General features: G+C 45.6%; 1 long non-coding RNA gene across 1 annotated transcript; it reads right to left on the minus strand.

Annotated features, from left to right (window-relative positions):
- Positions 1-5,611: 5,611 nt before the first annotated feature.
- LOC310770726 lies at positions 5,612-12,857 on the minus strand. The gene is made up of 3 exons (XR_014552349.1): positions 12,804-12,857; positions 12,568-12,652; positions 5,612-6,229 (listed from the first exon to the last, which is right to left on the minus strand). It is a non-coding gene; the product is annotated as an uncharacterized lncRNA (long non-coding RNA).
- Between the last annotated feature and the right edge of the window lie 9,047 nt (positions 12,858-21,904).

Consider the following 21,904-nt stretch of genomic DNA (forward strand, 5'->3'; position numbering starts at 1 on the left):
TTTGTTAGCGTTCCATTTGCAGAAAACTTGAGCTGGGAAGTTCACTGTTCATTGGTCAGATCCAGTCGCTAGCCAGGCTAGCCATTGTTAGCAATAACAATTGACAACATGGCATTTCGTGGCATTTTGCGCATACAAACACTGCAGCCTCATGTCCACACAGATATAAGTTAGGCAGTGCTGTGTGTACAGCTGATTTAATGAGACAAACAAAACAGAAGTGCTAAACAACATTACTACGATTACTACTACTGTTGTTGTGCGATTTTTGAGGTTGGGGCTGCTGAGGCTCCTACAAGTTTGGAATGGGAAATACCAGCTCGGTGACGTCACCGTCCCAGCTCATGAACTTTGAAGTCGTAAGATTACCAGTTCCCAGTTATAAAGGAATGCACGATTATAATCACAGTAATATTGTTTAGCACTGCTGTTTTGTTTGTGTCTCATTAAATCAGCTGTACACACAGCACTGCATAACTTATATCTGTGTGGACATGAGGCTACAGTGTTTGTATGCGCAAAATGCCATGTTATCAACTGTTATTGCTAACAATGGCTAGCCTGGCTATGGACTGGATCTGACCAGTGAACTTCCCAGCTCAAGTATTCTGCAAATGGAACGCTAACAAAACGGATGTGACGTCATTTAGCCTCCACATCCCAGTTCTTTTGCGATAAAGGAATTCGCAACATGTGGTCTGTCTTCATGGTGGTCAGGCATTTTACCACTAAATTGGGGTCAACCTCTCACTAATTGCAACAAAACCAATCAGAGTACCAGGCAGCCAGCTGCTTCGTGCGGAGCGAGCGGACAATCCGATGCATGGGTGCTGCCCGCCCGCCTGGAATCTCCGAGGGGCGACCCCTGACTACCACGCTCTCAACCGCGCGCCATTCACGCTATTTCTGTAAATACGATATTCCTGGAATGCGCGTTTTAACGAGCTAGTTACATTTCTTTGCATTCTTAGAGATTATAGTTTTTGTTTTTTGTTCATGTTTCATACAATTGACCAAGTTAGTAGTTAGTTTATGGGATAGGAATTCGGCCAGATGACAGGCACTAGGCACCATTTTCTACTTCATTTGGAAGAGAAAATTATCCTGAAATGAAGATTTGATTGACAGCTGCATGTCGTGATATGATTGGTGGAAATGGGGTAGAAATTTGATAGTACTAGCTGACATCAGCAAACTGTAGATTACCGTTATCAATGAAATCTTGAAAAATGAACTTTTGACATGAAAAAGTATGAAAAACTAAATAAATTAGATTTGTGATTTTTTTTGGCATACATTATTAACTCATTGAGTGCCAGCCACTTTTGGAGAACGGAAGCTCCCAGTGCCAGAGTTTCAGAGCGTTTTCAGTGATTTCTCGAGGGCAACAGAATATTGTGTGATATTACTATGTAAACACCGAACACGCACAAAGAACGAGGAGACTCTCTTCTATCATCTGCAAAAAAAAGTTTATTGATCCCATTTTCCGTTCTTTAGTTATGAGCCGGAGAAGATAGGCTGTTTTGAGCAAAAAGACAGGTTTCAAATTATAAGCTGAGATATTCAGCCTTTTGTGAAATGCAGCATTTCAAGCACATTCACTGACGCTAGCTAATATTTTCTGATGTAGTGACGTGGTGTAGTTCTGTGGAGCCTGCGTGCCCCACCCCCCTCTCCCCGCCTCAGCTGCAAACTCCTCCCCACACGCACCCAGTCTATTTTCGGAGCCTCCGTTTTTGCGCCGGGCGGCTCCCAGCGCGACAAGGAAATGCCAAACGGGACTGCAGGGATAGGTTTGGCCCTTCGGCGTCGGGTGCTGCCTTTCTGGTGGGTAATCGTGTGGAGAAACTATATGCAGACAGACAGACAGAGGCAGAGGAGCTCAGTTGTGTGCGCGGATTGACTGATGTTCGCAGCCCGACGTCAGCTGCAGACAGAGCAATCTATATGGCTCTGGCTGCAGCATGCATCGGCTTCTCTTTGATCACTGCTTTTTGCTGCAGTTTTCCGGACCTTTCTGTAATCTGGAGAGCACTGTCGCCACCTAATGAGTCCGTAAAATAGGTTATACACCTTCAATAGCTCCCATATTTGTACAGGAGATGCCTGATGCTTTGATCCACGTCCCACCGTCAAAAAATGCAATTGACGAACATACTCGTCCTTGGCACTCTACGTTACTAAACGAAATGACGAACATACTCGTCCATGGCACTCAATGAGTTAAACAGGTGCACTGCATACCCAGGTATTTGAACTAAAAGAAAAGAAAAGTCATTTTTGGGTTCAGTTTTGGGTTCAGCAAAAGAGCCAAGTAGTGGTGATTAAATTCTCCAAACGGCTTTTCACTTTTACAGACACAAACACCAACCTGTTGTTTTAGCTCAACGGCGTTCCTTCTTTCCAAGTCAGAGGTAGAACAGTCGTCTGCCTTCCGCTTAAGCCCCTTTTTCATCTGAATATAAAGAAAAAGACCATTGTTTCTGATCCAACCAGCAAATTCCACCACACAGTGTCACTATAGCCCCTTTGCCATTTCATGCTCCCCCACTAACTCTTGTTACCAGCAACTGCAAAAATGGCCTCACTGTGTGGTGAGCACACCTTGGCCTTCAAGAGACAAGGTCAGGCCAACAGCAAAGAGTGAGACACTTCATGACTCTATATACCTTCACTATCTACTGTATATCATTTGTCATGGTGTGGATGTTTCAAATCAAGGTTGTTCTTTATTGAGCGCTATAATGGGTTACATTTACTGAAGTAGCAAACATCCAACCACGTTTCAGAGGAAAATTCAAAATGTTTCCTTCTTTGAAATGGCAGAGGTGTTAAGCTGCGTTCACACTGACCTACACTGTATTGTGTTTTTCGCAGGCATCGAGTTTACATACAAAGTCAATGCAAACGAGCGATTGAGCGTATATTCGCCCGGGAGAAAAATCGCTGGGCGTCCGAGCGACAGAGACAGAGCGATAGGGAGAAAATACGCTCGTCGCCCGAGATGAAATATCCCAACTCGAGCGAAATTACGCTGGCATCAGTCGCTCGCTGTTCAACGCTGATTGGCTGCCGTGTTGAGAGTGAGTCAAGGATCACACTGGCTTGGAACAAACCGCTGGTTTATTGTGTGGCAACAAACCGCATTGACAGCTGATTGACAGGCTGACAGTTGACATGAAGTGAAGTCTGTACTAAAAACACGATTTCAGACGGCAGCCCGTCTTTATTGTCACACGAACACACTACAACACATGCATGCGGCCACTACACACACTCATGCTGACGGTGGCCGGTGAAATATGTCTTCTGCATTTGACCCATCCAGGCTTGTCCTTTCCTCCAGGGGGCAGGCCAGGAGCAGTGGTCGCTATTTCTTTCCAGCGCCCGGGGACCTTCATTGGACCATCATTGGACCAACTTCAGATGTTGTCGTCACTGGTCGAATGACGATCTTCTGCATGTTTTTAGTGGGGGGGTTATGTACAGAGGAACCCCCTGGGGGGTGCGGGGAGAACATGCAAACTCCACACAGAAAGGCCCTTTCGACGAGATAGCCCACCTGGGCAGTAGGCACTGAAGATATGGGGGGGTCACAACTCCAGCGCCCACAGTGTCCCAGGTGAGAATCAAACCCAGGACCTTCGAGCTGTGAGGCGACAGCGCTTACCACTGCACCACTGTACCCCTGGTATATACCTACCGGTATATAACTCACGTTAGGAGCACGCTGATAGGCTTAGCTTGTAAACAACTATGGTGGCTCGTAGTGGACAAACATCATGACATTGCGTAACGTTATAGCCCCCAGATGTCCGTCAATTCGTGTGCCTGTTGATGAGTGATTTAAACACAGCGACAGAGCGATTCCAAAGGGTTGAATCAAGCGACAGAGCAAAAAATAAATATCTCCGGTGTGAACACAGCTTTAGGAACACCCTTTCTGTATGTGTGCACTCTCAAAACTAAATTTTCATAATTTAAATCACTTCTTGTCATGACTTTACTATGTGTACAAGCCACTCAGGAACCATTAACACATTCACTGCCAGCCGTTTTTTTTTTTTTACTGTAGGTAGCTTCTGCCAAGGTTTTTTTTTGAGGATTCTGGCTCATCTTTCAACAGCCGAGGATTATTTTCTGCTAACAAAATATCTCAAAAGAACTAATATAATGTGTGCTTTCTCTGTCTAAAAGAGTTAGTTTGTAGAGTTAGTAGTTATGTAGGCATTAGCACTTGAATACAGCATGTTTCAGCATCTGAAAATTTAAGCTGAGATAAATGGCTTTTTGTGAAATTCGATAGAACAGTCACTTTAACCATTCATTTTTGGCATCAGTAAGACGTCAGACATCTAAACAATAGTTTTGAACAGTAATTTCCTCCATAACAGCAGGAAACCCCCCTCTCCTTCAAACTCCTCCCTCCGTGTGTGTTCTCCTCCTGCCTCCCTGGCTCTGCAGCGGGCGTGTCACAAGCGAGTTGCTGCTGCTGCTGCTGCCTGTCTGCTGGCGGCCACTCTTTGGGCGAGTCTGGATGGGCTCGCTCATTTCTTGGGGTTTCGGTTGAGAGCTTTGATGAAGCTTTTGCGATTCTGGTCTTATTTATGCTGCGTGTTTCAAAGTGTGTTGCACCCATAATCTATTATGCAAATTTGCAATCCCCCACCGCCAGCTCCCTGCGCGAAAGCGAAAGCGTTTTCGCCAATCCATTTTCATGAGAATGGCTTCCTCACGCGGCTGTTTTTGCTTGGCTTTCTCTCGTCTGGAGAGCACTGTCGCCACTTAGTGGGTCGGTAAAATAGATTATACACATTCAATACCTCCCATATTTTAATAGGAGATGTAAAAGGGGTTGATCGACGTCCCACCGTCAAAAAATTATTATTTTTTTTTTGGACGAGATATCTCGTCATTGGCAGTCAACCGTTGGTTTCTGCTTGACGAGATATCTCGTCCACGGCAGTGAACGTGTTAACAACACCTACTGTTTGTTAATGTGGTTGGCTGGGATGGACCGGAGCACATGAGGAGGAGGAATGCCCAACACTGCCGGCTGGAACACGACCTCTGACCCAGGGGAGTGGCTTCTCTTCACTGCACCTGCATTAAAGGATATGTTCACCCAAACATTTACATTCTGTCATCCTACTCCATGACATATATATATATATATATATATATACGGTATATATATATATATATGTGTGTGTGTGTGTGTGTGTATAAACATTTCTCTTTTCTCTATATATCTCTGTTTGCTCTCTGTAGAAAAAAGGGGGTCATGTAGCCTATAATTCCATTATCATCCATGCACATTAAAATCTAATATACATGGTTATCTTAGAGAATACCATGGGGTTTTAGGTGGATTTTTAAAATTAATTTATGAAATAGAAAAATACATTGGGCCAACGTGGCCAACTTTTACAAATGCTTAAAAGGGTCCTTAATAAAATGTTGCCCGACAACGCCACCTAGGCTTGCAGCAGAGCCTAGGAACTCTAGTTCTGAAAGATTAAAAGCTGCACAGGTTCGTTTAAAATCAGGAGTAAGCAGAGTTAAAACTACAACCAAGGTAAAAAGGGAATAACAATGTTTATTTATAAAAATAGGTGACCCAGCCCAGCTCCACTGACTGAAGATCCAGGTCCACTTGTCTCAGTCCTCCCGCTTGCTCTCCGGTATCCTTTAAAGATCAAACACAGCGTCAGCCACCACTGCCACTCAAGTTAACTTTAAGGCAAATATCCACTGCAAAACGTCCACTGCAAATTAATAGCCACTCTGCATGCTAATCACTCGTAATAGGAACCCGTAGGTATTATTAGGCTCGACAAATCTCACAGTAATTGGGTCGAGGCTAGGGGGATGTGCTGCAATAGCAGTCAAAAGTCCTGGCAAGGGGTAGTGACAGCAAGTGGAACTACGGAATATTTTAAAAGTGGCTGGGGGTAAAAGGGCCCATTAAAGATCAACACTATAAATAAAAATGTCCCAGATAAAACGGTAAAAACAGGTCTAAAATATGGCAATCGCCGTGTTCTTATAAAATGCTGGACAGGAGGAAGGGAGCAAGGGGTACTTAACTCGAGAGCGGGGCACGTCGCAACGCCACCCCTCTGCTGCGGTCCAATGGCTTCCCCCTTGCTTTCACAGATGACGCTTGCTTCTCCGACGCAGCTCGCCCAATCACAGGCCTCGTCCCAGTGCCACACAGCTTGTTCTGTTGGAGGACAGGAAACCCACAGCTAATCTTCTGTACACAAGCACAATGCTCTCCCCACCCTGCCTGGCCCCGCAGCCGGCCTCAATGTGTCCGCCACAATTCAGTGAGTACTGACTCTTGTCCCGGGCAATAACAGGTCCTGTTATTGGCCCAGGCTGGAGTAGTAAAGCAGAACGGACACTGGCTGCTGCGCTTCAGGTTCCAGAGTGGTCCTAGGCTCGTCTGGATAGGTGCTGTGTTGGCTCTCCACTCTCCTGGGTCTGTCCTGGTGCGCTGTGTCGCCTCGCTGCATCGGCTGTCTTCTCCCTCGTCTCACTGGTCTCTCTCTGTGAAACAGGTGTGTTATATTCCCCACCAGCTGCCCACACAGGTTTGCAGGTGAGGCAAGTTCCACTGATTGCAGTGTGGCCTTCGAGTGTGATCGGGAATCTGGTGTTTCCCACAGTCCATTAAAATACAAAAAGTGTCGCTGTCACAGTAACATCACTGACTAACGTTGGAATTTGAATGTCTTGGGTCCCTAGATTTTTGTGACATCAAAGTTGGGTCACAAGCAAAAAAGGTTGGGAGCCCCTGGTCTTATTCCTTGTAAAGATTGCCATGTCCATGTTCTCGGTAAAATGACTTGACTTTCTGATGTCTGTGTTCGTTATTCTTCTTGGTTGGGTTGTGTGTGTGTGTGTGTGTGTGTGTGTGTGTGGGGGGGGGGGGGTAGGGGGGGGTTCAAGTCTATGCATTTCTGGTCTTGGAACATTTGTTGTGCAGCTGATGTGGGATCTACTCCACTATTTACACGTGGTTGCATCAAACATTTGTTTCATTCAGTACAATGTAGCCTACATTTTTTATGGTAAATGTATGGTAAATATAACTGCCATTTACCCAATGGCATTTGGCATTTACCCCATAAAGAGCCAATGTTTACCATTGTGTATTTGCTGGTAGAACAACTTGTTATACCAGCAAATACACAATGGTAAACATTGGCTCTTTACAGTCCTGATTCTGAACGGAAGAAAATATTTGAGGAAAATGTTTAAACGGTCGCTTAGTGTCATTCAGCATATACAGTAATTGATCAACAAGTAGGCTGCTATAACTTCATTGACAGAAGTAAAAGAATGCAACAAGAAATTAACACATAAGCCTGCTACAGTAACTACAGGCATTACAATCTTTAAATCTTTACAAATAGTTTGGATGGCTTTGCTGTTCTTGGGACAGATGGTCTCCAAATTTGACTTTGACTTGTATGTGTGGCTTCTTGGTCGCCCATTTCCTTTTGTGAGTGATATTTTCCATCTAAAATAAAGATTCTAAATCAATGTGTTGGCATAGGTGGATTATGACATGATGGACCCCTGGGCCTGGACACATGCAGCGCACACACACATAGGTGGATTATGACATGATGGACCCCTGGGCCTGGACACATGCAGCGCACACACACATAGGTGGATTATGACATGATGGACCCCTGGGCCTGGACACATGCAGCGCACACACACATAGGTGGATTATGACATGATGGACCCCTGGGCCTGGACACATGCAGCGCACACACACATATGTGGATTATGACATGATGGACCCCTGGGCCTGGACACATGCAGCGCACACACACATAGGTGGATTATGACATGATGGACCCCTGGGCCTGGACACATGCAGCGCACACACACATAGGTGGATTATGACATGATGGACCCCTGGGCCTGGACACATGCAGCGCACACACACATAGGTGGATTATGACATGATGGACCCCTGGGCCTGGACACATGCAGCGCACACACACATAGGTGGATTATGACATGATGGACCCCTGGGCCTGGACACATGCAGCGCACACACACATAGGTGGATTATGACATGATGGACCCCTGGGCCTGGACACATGCAGCGCACACACACATAGGTGGATTATGACATGATGGACCCCTGGGCCTGGACACATGCAGCGCACACACACATAGGTGGATTATGACATGATGGACCCCTGGGCCTGGACACATGCAGCGCACACACACATAGGTGGATTATGACATGATGGACCCCTGGGCCTGGACACATGCAGCGCACACACACATAGGTGGATTATGACATGATGGACCCCTGGGCCTGGACACATGCAGCGCACACACACATAGGTGGATTATGACATGATGGACCCCTGGGCCTGGACACATGCAGCGCACACACACATAGGTGGATTATGACATGATGGACCCCTGGGCCTGGACACATGCAGCACACACACACATAGGTGGATTATGACATGATGGGCCCCTGGGCCTGGACACATGCAGCGCACACACACATAGGTGGATTATGACATGATGGACCCCTGGGCCTGGACACATGCAGCGCACACACACATAGGTGGATTATGACATGATGGACCCCTGGGCCTGGACACATGCAGCGCACACACACATAGGTGGATTATGACATGATGGGCCCCTGGGCCTGGACACATGCAGCGCACACACACATAGGTGGATTATGACATGATGGACCCCTGGGCCTGGACACATGCAGCGCACACACACATAGGTGGATTATGACATGATGGACCCCTGGGCCTGGACACATGCAGCGCACACACACATAGGTGGATTATGACATGATGGACCCCTGGGCCTGGACACATGCAGCGCACACACACATAGGTGGATTATGACATGATGGACCCCTGGGCCTGGACACATGCAGCGCACACACACATAGGTGGATTATGACATGATGGACCCCTGGGCCTGGACACATGCAGCGCACACACACATAGGTGGATTATGACATGATGGACCCCTGGGCCTGGACACATGCAGCGCACACACACATAGGTGGATTATGACATGATGGACCCCTGGGCCTGGACACATGCAGCGCACACACACATAGGTGGATTATGACATGATGGACCCCTGGGCCTGGACACATGCAGCGCACACACACATAGGTGGATTATGACATGATGGACCCCTGGGCCTGGACACATGCAGCGCACACACACATAGGTGGATTATGACATGATGGACCCCTGGGCCTGGACACATGCAGCGCACACACACATAGGTGGATTATGACATGATGGACCCCTGGGCCTGGACACATGCAGCGCACACACACATAGGTGGATTATGACATGATGGACCCCTGGGCCTGGACACATGCAGCGCACACACACATAGGTGGATTATGACATGATGGACCCCTGGGCCTGGACACATGCAGCGCACACACACATAGGTGGATTATGACATGATGGACCCCTGGGCCTGGACACATGCAGCGCACACACACATAGGTGGATTATGACATGATGGACCCCTGGGCCTGGACACATGCAGCGCACACACACATAGGTGGATTATGACATGATGGACCCCTGGGCCTGGACACATGCAGCGCACACACACATAGGTGGATTATGACATGATGGACCCCTGGGCCTGGACACATGCAGCGCACACACACATAGGTGGATTATGACATGATGGACCCCTGGGCCTGGACACATGCAGCGCACACACACATAGGTGGATTATGACATGATGGACCCCTGGGCCTGGACACATGCAGCGCACACACACATAGGTGGATTATGACATGATGGACCCCTGGGCCTGGACACATGCAGCGCACACACACATAGGTGGATTATGACATGATGGACCCCTGGGCCTGGACACATGCAGCGCACACACACATAGGTGGATTATGACATGATGGACCCCTGGGCCTGGACACATGCAGCGCACACACACATAGGTGGATTATGACATGATGGACCCCTGGGCCTGGACACATGCAGCGCACACACACATAGGTGGATTATGACATGATGGACCCCTGGGCCTGGACACATGCAGCGCACACACACATAGGTGGATTATGACATGATGGACCCCTGGGCCTGGACACATGCAGCGCACACACACATAGGTGGATTATGACATGATGGACCCCTGGGCCTGGACACATGCAGCGCACACACACATAGGTGGATTATGACATGATGGGCCCCTGGGCCTGGACACATGCAGCGCACACACACATATGTGGATTATGACATGATGGACCCCTGGGCCTGGACACATGCAGCGCACACACACATATGTGGATTATGACATGATGGACCCCTGGGCCTGGACACATGCAGCGCACACACACATAGGTGGATTATGACATGATGGGCCCCTGGGCCTGGACACATGCAGCGCACACACACATAGGTGGATTATGACATGATGGACCCCTGGGCCTGGACACATGCAGCGCACACACACATAGGTGGATTATGACATGATGGACCCCTGGGCCTGGACACATGCAGCGCACACACACATAGGTGGATTATGACATGATGGACCCCTGGGCCTGGACACATGCAGCGCACACACACATAGGTGGATTATGACATGATGGACCCCTGGGCCTGGACACATGCAGCGCACACACACATAGGTGGATTATGACATGATGGACCCCTGGGCCTGGACACATGCAGCGCACACACACATAGGTGGATTATGACATGATGGACCCCTGGGCCTGGACACATGCAGCGCACACACACATAGGTGGATTATGACATGATGGACCCCTGGGCCTGGACACATGCAGCGCACACACAATGAGAACTAAGGCATACATTCACTTGACTCAACAGGATTTACATCACAGTCAGCCACCTGAACTCAAAGCCAACAGCACAACAACAATAAATACATTCACCTGTATCTCCATAAAGGCAACAAAATTCACTTTTTTTGTCCACCAAATGGCTAGTGAATGTTCACATTTTACCAGCCACTCAATAGATTACCATTGTTCTTTTGGATGGTGAGTGAAGCAAATCTACCAGCCACTTTTACCAGCATTTGGCTGCTGGCTGTACTAATTTTGGCTCATGTCTCAATAACACAGGATTTACAGTAAACAGAAAAAAACAATAACCCTGTAATTGTTCATAAACTTATGGAACATTTGGTCAAAAATAAAGGGTTGGGGCTCTCTCTAAGGGATCATTTGAGATATGCAGTGGTCCTGTGAAGAGGCTCTGGGTTATAGGCCCCCTGAGCTCTAGGGCCTGTGATGATGCACACATATCTGCGTGTGCTATAATCTAGCACACATATCTGCTATATGACACATATCATAGATATAGCTCACTCTGTACACGGCTGACCTGAACACGGTTGCAGTCGTTAGTGTTAAGTCACCCGTTGCAGCCGAGCATGGCTGGATCGTTAGTCGTTGTTAAGTCACTCTGAACACGGCTTCATCGTTAGGTGTCAGTACTCTGAACACGGCTGATCGTTAGTGTCAGTACTCTGAACACGGCTTCATCGTTAGGTGTCAGTACTCTGAACACGGCTGATCGTTAGTGTCAGTACTCTGAACACGGCTTCATCGTTAGGTGTCAGTACTCTGAACACGGCTGATCGTTAGTGTCAGGTCACTTACACGGCTGATCGTTAGTGTCAGGTCACTTACACGGCTGATCGTTAGTGTCAGGTCACTCTGAATACGGCTGGATCGTTAGTGTTCGGTCACTCTGAACATGACTGGATCGGTTGTGTTAGGTCACTCTGTACAAGGCCGGATCGTCCGTGTTAGGTCCCTCAATGGCTGACCTACAAACGCTCGGATCGTCGCTGTCAGGGAGCTGAACAAGGTTGATCGTCAGCGTCAGTCTGAACAGTGTCACTCTGAACACGGCTGGATCTTTAGTGTCAGGTCACTCTTACACGGCTGGATGGTTCAGTGTCAGGTTAGTGTACAGAGTGAGCTATATCTATGATATGTGTCATATAGCAGATATGTGTGCTATATTATAGCACACGCAGATATGTGTGCATCTTTAATCAGATCCTTTACCGTGCAGATCAGGTGCAGATGGTTAAATCCTGGTTATGACTGAAACTGCTCCCACCTTGGTCACAGTGCTAGGGCTTCTCTCCAGTGTGAATGCGTTTGTGTGTTTTTAGGTTACCTAACAGACTGACTCTGCTCCCACCTTGGTCACAGTGCTAGGGCTTCTCTCCAGTGTGAATGCGTTTGTGTGTTTTTAGGTTACCTAACAGACTGACTCTGCTCCCACATTGGTCACAGTGGTAGGGCTTCTCTCCAGTGTGAATGCGTTTGTGTGTTTTTAGGTTACCTAACAGACTGACTCTGCTCCGACATTGGTCACAGTGGTAGGACTTCACTCCAGTGTGAATGCGTTTGTGTTTTTAGGTTACCTAACAGACTGACTCTGCTCCCACATTGGTCACAGTGGTAGGGCTTCTCTCCAGTGTGAATGCATTTGTGTGTTTTTAGGTTACCTAACAGACTGAACCTGCTCCCACATTGATCACAGTGGTAGGACTTCACTCCAGTGTGAATGCGTTTGGGTCTCTTGGTGTCTCTCTGTTTGCATAAAGGAAGACATAAGGAATTAGGACAGGGGTGCACAGTGTGTGTGTGTGTGTGTGTGTGTGTGTGTGTGTGTGTGTGTGTGTGTGTGTGTGTGTGTGTGTGTGTTGCAACATCACTGACACAACAGTGATATTCTTCTCACCTCTTTTGAAGGATTCATTTGGACAATGCTCCTCCCCTCCTACGCCAGATCTCTGTCCTCCCACCAAGCAGCTCTGTAGATACAGCAGGGTTAAATTAACACATTGAGTGCCAGCGACGCCATATGGCGTCATTAGAAATTTACCGTAGAGTGCCAGCGATGCCAAATGGCGTCAATAACTCGAAATTGTTTTTTTGACGGGGGGGTGTCCATCTCAGCTTCTTACATCGCCTCTTACAATATGAGAGCTATTGAATGTGTCTAACCTATTTTACAGAACCCTTAGGTGGCGACAGCGCACTCCAGATGAGAGAAAGTGGAGTAAAACACACAGAAGAAGTCGTTGGGGAAAAGGAAATCGCATCGCATCCGTCCGTATGCAGCTGCTTCATTGAAGCATATAACGTTAGCTGTGCCCCTGCAGCAGCCAATCTGCTGTCACAATTGAGCACCTCCGTGTCGGCTGCGACAGCCCATTCGCATGATCAGCCGTTATTATTCTCAACTGGAAGCATACAGTAGTAGCCGGTGACAAACACACGCGGAAAAAGCTGGATGTCGCGCACCCTTCACAGTGCAGAGCAAACTCAGCAGAGAGCCACCTCCCATACAGGAGGAGTGTGCAGTTGAGGCGGGGCGGGGCGGGGGGGGGGGGGGGGCACGCAGAGCAGCACACAACACTGACCCAGACAGACCCAGGCAGCAGGACAGGGTTGGCAAACGCAAGCCAGAATATCTGATGCCCACCAGCAGCAAATCAAGATCAGCAAGAAGCTGCAACCAGCAGCGCACGCAGGGGCCAGCGCTGCTGGTTGCAGCTAAAAATATTATTCTGCCAAACAAAATTCCCTGGCCTTCACTGTTTTATTGAAGGAAATTATTTTTGAGGTGTGACTACATCAGAAAATTAGCTTCAGAGTCAGTGATGTGTTTGAAATGTTTAATTTCACAAAAGGGCCATTATCTCAGCTTCTAGAAAAAAACTGCTCTTTTTTGTTAAATCAAGCTATCTTCTCCGGCTGATAACTAAAGAACGGAAAATGGGATCAATAAACTTTTTTTTGCAGGTGATAGAAGAGAGTCTCATCGTTATTTGTGCGTGTTCAGTGTTTACATAGTAATTATTAAAGAAATTATATTACTGTTTTAAAATGCATTGCGGCCTATGTGGCACAGTACAGCACCTTTTGCCCAAGGGCCGTGGCACTCAAAGTGTTAAGTATGCAATTTAATTACAAAGTGAGGTTTCAAACTCTTTGGGAAATTGTTCATAATTGAATGGTAATGTTGCTTAAAATGTAGGCTATAGATAATCAGAGGTTTGAAGCTATACAAATATTAGCAATCTAAAGGTTGAAGATTTGTGACTTCTTAAAATAGCAGAGGATGATTTCAATGAAAACAAGGCCAGGTCGAAACCTGGCATAGGGCCGGTGTGCTCAGTAAAGTGCAGAACTCTGCCAAGGTGTATTGAGTCATTTGTGTTCAGTCTACTTTAGTGCACATCAACTGTAGTGTGCCTGTCACCTGTGCTGTAGTGTAGCCTATGTGGGTTAATAATCCTGGGTTTAAGCTTCATTAACATGAAGTGCCAGATTTATGGTTAATCTAGTAATATATATTAGTTTCACACATAAATGTAGGCTATTGAAATGTAGGCTTATTATGTCTTTGAACAGGTCGGGGTGCCTGTCGGCAAGATGTTTAGCCAGGTTCGATGTGTTTGAGCCTTTCGCTTTGGTCGCGTTGAAGCACCTTTTACACACTGGTTTCGATGTGTCCACGGGCTTGCCTTCGCTGTCGGCAACGTATACAAAATATTTCCATATTTCGCTTCGTGCATCTGCTTTTTCTACAAGCGTTGGGCGGCTTGCAAGACTCAGAAGAAGCCGCTGCCATTTTCGCTGTGTCTGTCCTGTGTGTCGGGCTGCTGTGGAGGACTGAAGGACTGGCCATAGAGCGAGCAGAGAGGGAACGGGGGAAAGTCGGCACGCCCACACATGAAGCAGACAGAGTCAGAGAGAGCTTTTTTCACTTTTCACCAGTCACCATTGGTTCAAGGCAACGATGTGTTGCGTTCAAGTGAACTGGGACACAGGCTCTCAACTTTAATGCTGCAGCGTCCTCCTTGTAATGAGCTAGAGACAATATTAGCCAGAGGTGCATTACCGCCACCTACCGGACTGGAAAGTGGAAAGACATTACCTCGCCCTGGATCCGTGCTCAAATGCGGCGACTGAGTGGAATGTAAGGGCCCTGCTGTGCATGCTGCACACCGGCCCCAAAAACAGTGAGAATCAAAACAACTCAAGCATGAATTTTACAGGCTATAAATAGAAGAATAACACAATACAATGGAGTGTGATGTAGCCTAGATCAGTGTGTGTGTGTGTGTGTGTGTGTGTGTGTGTGTGTGTGTGTGTGTGTGTGTGCGTGCGTGCGTGTGCGTGTGTGTGTGTGTGTGTGTGTGTGTGTGTGTGTGACGTACGCCTGAGCGCAGACAGTCTCCACATCTCCGTGCAGTGCAGGAAATCCTTGCTTGGATCCATTTACACACGGCATGGATGTCACTCCACTCGTGCCTGCACACACTCTTCTCTCCTCAGAATGCCATGTTGATTTTCAACTATAGAGAAGGAGCCAGCACTCAGAGAATCCTTTTGAGGGTTTTTATTCCTGTTGCACCACAACGTACGCGTTTCAGCGTTAGCCTTCGTCAGCGTTGTGCTGTGTCAGGCGGAAAAGGGCGTATAAATACAGCCAGACAGGAAGTACAAACAATTAGTGTAGAAAAAAAAAAAAGGGTATAATATATATATATATATATATATACATATATATATGTACATTTGAAAAGTGCATTATGCATCGATGAGATATACTAGAATGTAACCCAGCATAGTACACAAGCATTAATACGAGTACAAAGATAGAAAAAATGTATATATATATAATTCGTATTAGAAACATACCACAGCCTCGAGAAAACGACCTGTTGTCTTCAAAGTAACAGCAGGAGAGAAATAAAAAGGACTGGACTTTATATAAAATTAAAATAATAAAATAGTCAAAGAAACCATTTTGTTGTCTTCAAAGTGACAAGGCAGACTGACGCCTATGTAGGCTATAAATTTAAGAAAGTACAAATGACACTGCAAATATACACAACTACAAACCAGAATACCAAAAAAGAAATACCAAAAAAGAAATGCTTTTACAGGAAACAGCCCAACAGTAACTCTTCATTCAATCCTTTTGGGTGTTCTGACTGGAGTGTGTGGATCCAAAACGCCTCTCTTTGTAATAAGGCTCGGTCCCTATCACCACCTCTTTTTAAAGGGTTAACAACCTCTATTCCCTGAAACCTGAGAGAACACACATCATGGCCCATAGAATTAAAATGTCTAGCCACAGACGACTTCTCATCACGGTTTCTAATGCTACACTTGTGTTCACAAATACGAGTTTTGAGTTCCCTTTGAGTCTTACCCACATAAATATTGGAACATGGACACTTAAGCAAATAAACCACAAATTTAGTTTTACAAGAGATTCTACTATTAATGTGGTATTTTTTACCAGAATGGGGGTGGGCAAAAAATTCCCCTCTGATCATAGCATTACATTGGACACAATTTCCACAAGGAAAATTACCAGTTGGTAAGTGTGATAAAAAATGTGTGGGGCGTGTGTAGCAATCTGCTTTTACCAGAGCATCTCTCAGGTTCCTCGCACGTTTCTGTGCAAAAATGGGGGGCTGCTCGAACACGTGGCCCACCAAGGGGTCACTGTGTAGGATGTGCCAATGTTTGAGAATGGTTTTCTTAATGTCTAATGAAGCAGGAGAAAAGGTAGTAGCACAAACAATATTGGACTTCCTTACAGAGGGGGCTTTTGGTGTTAGCAGGTCCTGTCTGTTAAGGCCCCTGGCCCTCTGCAAGCTCTTACTGAGAGTTTGGTTATCATATCCTTTAACTATGAACCGTTCACATAGTTCAGAGGCTTGTTCCTCAAAAGTGTTATCAGTGCTGCAAATTCTCCTCGTTCTCAGAAGCTGGCTGTAAGGCAAACCTTTCTTGAGACTAGGGGGATGAAAGCTGGAGAAGTCCAGGAAGCTGTTCCTGTCAGTTTGTTTTCTATATACCTTGGTCATAAGATGTTCCGATTTAGTCACCAAAACATCTAAAAATGAAATTGATTCTAAACTGTGATCTAAAGTAAATGAAATAGAGGATAGTCTGGAGTTAATGTATACCTTGAATTCTTCCAGTTCATTGAGAGACCCCGTGAAGATGAAAAAAATGTCATCAATGAATCTCAACCAGCAATGTAACAATTCTGAGAAAGGATTATTGTGATACACGAAATCTTCTTCAAACTTCCCCATAAATAGATTAGCGTAATTGGGCGAACAAGGACTTCCCATACTCACACCTTGGCATTGAAGATAGAAAGCATTTTCAAACTTAAAATAATTGGTATTCAACACAAGCTTAGAAAGGTCCACCAGAAAATCACTAGGGGGTGTCAGAGCTGATCTTTTCTCTAAAAAATATGCTAAGGCCACCAAACCCTCCTCATGGGGTACATTGGTGTATAGACTGTTGACATCCATCGTACACAGCAAGCTATTCTCTCCAATACGTTGTAAAGAGTTTAATTTATTCAAAAAATCAGTCGTATCTTTAAGGTAAGATGGAAGTTGTGTCACACTATGTTTTATGTGGCAATCAATGTATTGAGAAATGGGCTCTGTGATTGACCCACAGCCAGCAACAATAGGCCTTCCTGGTATAGGCTCTATACAACTCTTGTGTATTTTAGGAAGTGTATAAAACACACAGGATGTTTCTGTATCAAAAATTTATATTCATCCTGACTGATCAAAGAATTGCTCAAAGCATTACTCAAAAAATTGTCAACCTTCTGCATAAATTTAATTGTGGGGTCTCCTATTAAAGGAGTGTAAAACTGAGTCATACCAAGTTGTCTCAAAATGTCTGTTCTATATGCTTCTTTATTCTGTATTACAATAGCACCCCCTTTATCAGCATTCTTGATGACAATGGAAGAATCATTAGACAGAGACAGTAGGGCTTTTCTTTCATCAAGTTCAATGTTGGAGTAAAGTTTCTTCTTATATCTGACGTACCTTCTGCACAGTGTCTTGTTCGACCAGCCTGCAAAAGGTGGCCACAGAGTAATTCAACATAGGAGGTACAAATGTACTTTTGGCCCTCAGTCTTGTGGACCCAGAGGTAGAGTCGGGTCCCTGACTCGGAGTCTGTGGGGGGTGAGGCTGTGTAGGAGGGGGGCCCTTGTCAAAGAAAGCACGAAGTTTAACATTTCTTAAGAATTTGAACATTTCGACTCTAGTCTTAAATGAATCAGCTTTGGTAGAAGGAACAAAAGAAAGACCTTTAGATAAGATGGATGTCTCCTGCGTTGTCAGGTGTCTGTTGGAAACGTTGACCACGTTCTGCCCCTCTGGCTGCGGCCTCCTCTCCCTCTGTAAGCGCGACCGGTGTCGCTGGCCTCCCCTCCGGGTGGGTCGCCTCTTGTTGCCCATCTGGTGAGATATCGGCGCTGCTGCGTCGGTGGGCCTAAAAAACGGCGCTGTCTGCCCGATGTCCGCTCCTCACTGCCCGACTCCTCCGTGGAAAGACCGCTGGAAGCGGTGTACTCTGCCCGTCTGTAGTGGTGTCGATGATGTGGTCTGAAGCCGTCAGAAGACAACCAGGAATACACCCGCCCGTTCTTGTAGTCAAGGGTGTCCCTCCGGTATTTGCTGAGTTTGATGTCAAGTAGTTCCTTCTCGTAGGATGCGATGATAGCTGTGTTCTTGGATGCTATTTCTTTGAGGGTTTCAGAGTTCATTTTGTCAGACATCTCTTTCTTAAGGTTCACAATTTCACGACGGGTCTCGGACAGTTCAGAGTCGGCATGTTTAATGACCAGCAACATGAGGTCTAAAGAACATTTGTTGAGAATTTCACACCATTGTTTACAGAAATCTGCGTTGTTTCTCCCAAGCGCCGGTTCCTTGTTAATTCGTAATCCTCTCGGGATGCGTTTGTTCCGCCAGTATTGCGACAGCGTGGAGCCATGGAGACTGAAGCGAGTCTCGCGCTTCAACAATTGTTCAAGGCGCTGGGTGAATGACGCAGACAGGACCTGCTAACACCAAAAGCCCCCTCTGTAAGGAAGTCCAATATTGTTTGTGCTACTACCTTTTCTCCTGCTTCATTAGACATTAAGAAAACCATTCTCAAACATTGGCACATCCTACACAGTGACCCCTTGGTGGGCCACGTGTTCGAGCAGCCCCCCATTTTTGCACAGAAACGTGCGAGGAACCTGAGAGATGCTCTGGTAAAAGCAGATTGCTACACACGCCCCACATATTTTTTATCACACTTACCAACTGGTAATTTTCCTTGTGGAAATTGTGTCCAATGTAATGCTATGATCAGAGGGGAATTTTTTGCCCACCCCCATTCTGGTAAAAAATACCACATTAATAGTAGAATCTCTTGTAAAACTAAATTTGTGGTTTATTTGCTTAAGTGTCCATGTTCCAATATTTATGTGGGTAAGACTCAAAGGGAACTCAAAACTCGTATTTGTGAACACAAGTGTAGCATTAGAAACCGTGATGAGAAGTCGTCTGTGGCTAGACATTTTAATTCTATGGGCCATGATGTGTGTTCTCTCAGGTTTCAGGGAATAGAGGTTGTTAACCCTTTAAAAAGAGGTGGTGATAGGGACCGAGCCTTATTACAAAGAGAGGCGTTTTGGATCCACACACTCCAGTCAGAACACCCAAAAGGATTGAATGAAGAGTTACTGTTGGGCTGTTTCCTGTAAAAGCATTTCTTTTTTGGTATTTCTTTTTTGGTATTCTGGTTTGTAGTTGTGTATATTTGCAGTGTCATTTGTACTTTCTTAAATTTATAGCCTACATAGGCGTCAGTCTGCCTTGTCACTTTGAAGACAACAAAATGGTTTCTTTGACTGTTTTATTATTTTAATTTTATATAAAGTCCAGTCCTTTTTATTTCTCTCCTGCTGTTACTTTGAAGACAACAGGTCGTTTTCTCGAGGCTGTGGTATGTTTCTAATACGAATTATATATATATACATTTTTTCTATCTTTGTACTCGTATTAATGCTTGTGTACTATGCTGGGTTACATTCTAGTATATCTCATCGATGCATAATGCACTTTTCAAATGTACATATATATATGTATATATATATATATATATATATATTATACCCTTTTTTTTTTTTCTACACTAATTGTTTGTACTTCCTGTCTGGCTGTATTTATACGCCCTTTTCCGCCTGACACAGCACAACGCTGACGAAGGCTAACGCTGAAACGCGTACGTTGTGGTGCAACAGGAATAAAAACCCTCAAAAGGATTCTCTGAGTGCTGGCTCCTTCTCTATTGCTCCAAGAAACTCTTGTGCCGTGCACCTAAGACTTTAAATTATCCGGTGAGTGTGCGGGCTGATAGCTCTCCAGCTATATATCTGCTTTGATTTTCAACTATAGCCTACATTGCAGAAAAAACACACCTTGATTTGAAAATGAGAATTAGTTTGTCATGGTTTTATTAGTCTACATAATTCCCGACCATACAGGTTTGTGGTGTGAGGTAACAATAGATTGCTTTTGAGAAGGTTGTGACGGTGTTGTGCCAAGCTGCCTCTCCCCACCCTGGCCGGCCCAAAACACCCAGGGCACCGACCCACACCCACCCCACCACCAAGCCTGCATACCCGTCCAGCTCCCACCTTCTCGGGGGAGATCTCCCTCCAGCACCCGGCGCACACAGACTCCCGCCCCGCCAGACCCTCTTTTCCCTAATCCAATCCAATACAACACCTGTGTCCGGCCAGTACAGTAACCTCTTTCCCTGCAATTGCACGCATGTAAGATGCAGCTTCTCCACAGCGCAGATGGCAGCTGAAGTCCCTCTCGCCATCAAGCAGACAGTGACGGAAGCACGTGTCTTTATGTGCGCCAAGGGGAAAATGACAATGAAATTGGTGGGATTCAATGTATATATATTAATAGGAACGAATAGAAAATAGCTCAGTGTTTCCCATACATAAAGGAATTTGTGGCGGGCCGCCACAATAATATTTTGACCGCCACAATAAGATGTTGACCAAAAAAAAAAAAAAAAAAAAAATTGACATTCTGGCCAATACTTCTGTTATAGCATTTCAGTCTGGAATATGGAATATCTTTCAATAATCTATGATTTAGCTGCTAAATTGTCAAATACCGCCATCTGCTCGCTACCCAGGCACTTATGTATGTACTTAACCCAACTAACTTAACCTAACTAACTATCCGTGTGCACAACACTGTCAGCCTAAACTCCGGCTGACACCCCAAAAACCTACAATCCGCTACAGAAAAATGTATATTGTTTGTTTATTAACTGGCCCCTCGCCTTCTATCATTTCACGAAAGTGGCAAAGCAAGTTGAGTATCCCTGACCTATAGGGAGAAATTTAGTTTGTCATTGTAAACCCACAGCACAGTAATGATGACATGTTCTTCATAGATCTAGCCTTTTAATTTTGCTCTTAAGCTTTCTCAAAGTACACCAAATTCATGCATTTTACTTTAAAATGTTTAAAAAAATCTCGCGGGGGGGCATGCCCCAGCACCCCGTCGGGAAGATAGAGCCCTAAGTGTCTGAAAAACATGATTTACCTTTTGGTGTAGCCCAAGGAAGCTGTTTGGGCCTATATTATTCGACCTGTATATGCTGCCGCTTGATAAAATCATTAGCCAACACAATGTTCATTTCCATAGCTACTTAGATGACACGCAACTTTATATTTCTGTTGAGCCAAGTGACCCAGATTGCCTTCGTTCTTTGACTGCCTGTTTAGCCTCTATAAATCAGTGGATGAATGACAATTTTTTTAAATTAAATGAGGATAAAACCGAGATCCTCCTACTTGGACCGAAATCAAAGAGGGACACCCTCTCCAGTAAGCTTGGGAACCTGGCTCACCAGATGAAATCCCAAGTTCAAAGTTTATGTGTCATCTTGGATTCTGATTTAAATTTT

This window comes from Poromitra crassiceps, assembly GCF_964638095.1.
Source record: "Poromitra crassiceps genome assembly, contig: HAP1_SCAFFOLD_196, whole genome shotgun sequence".
Lineage (NCBI taxonomy): Eukaryota > Metazoa > Chordata > Actinopteri > Beryciformes > Melamphaidae > Poromitra > Poromitra crassiceps.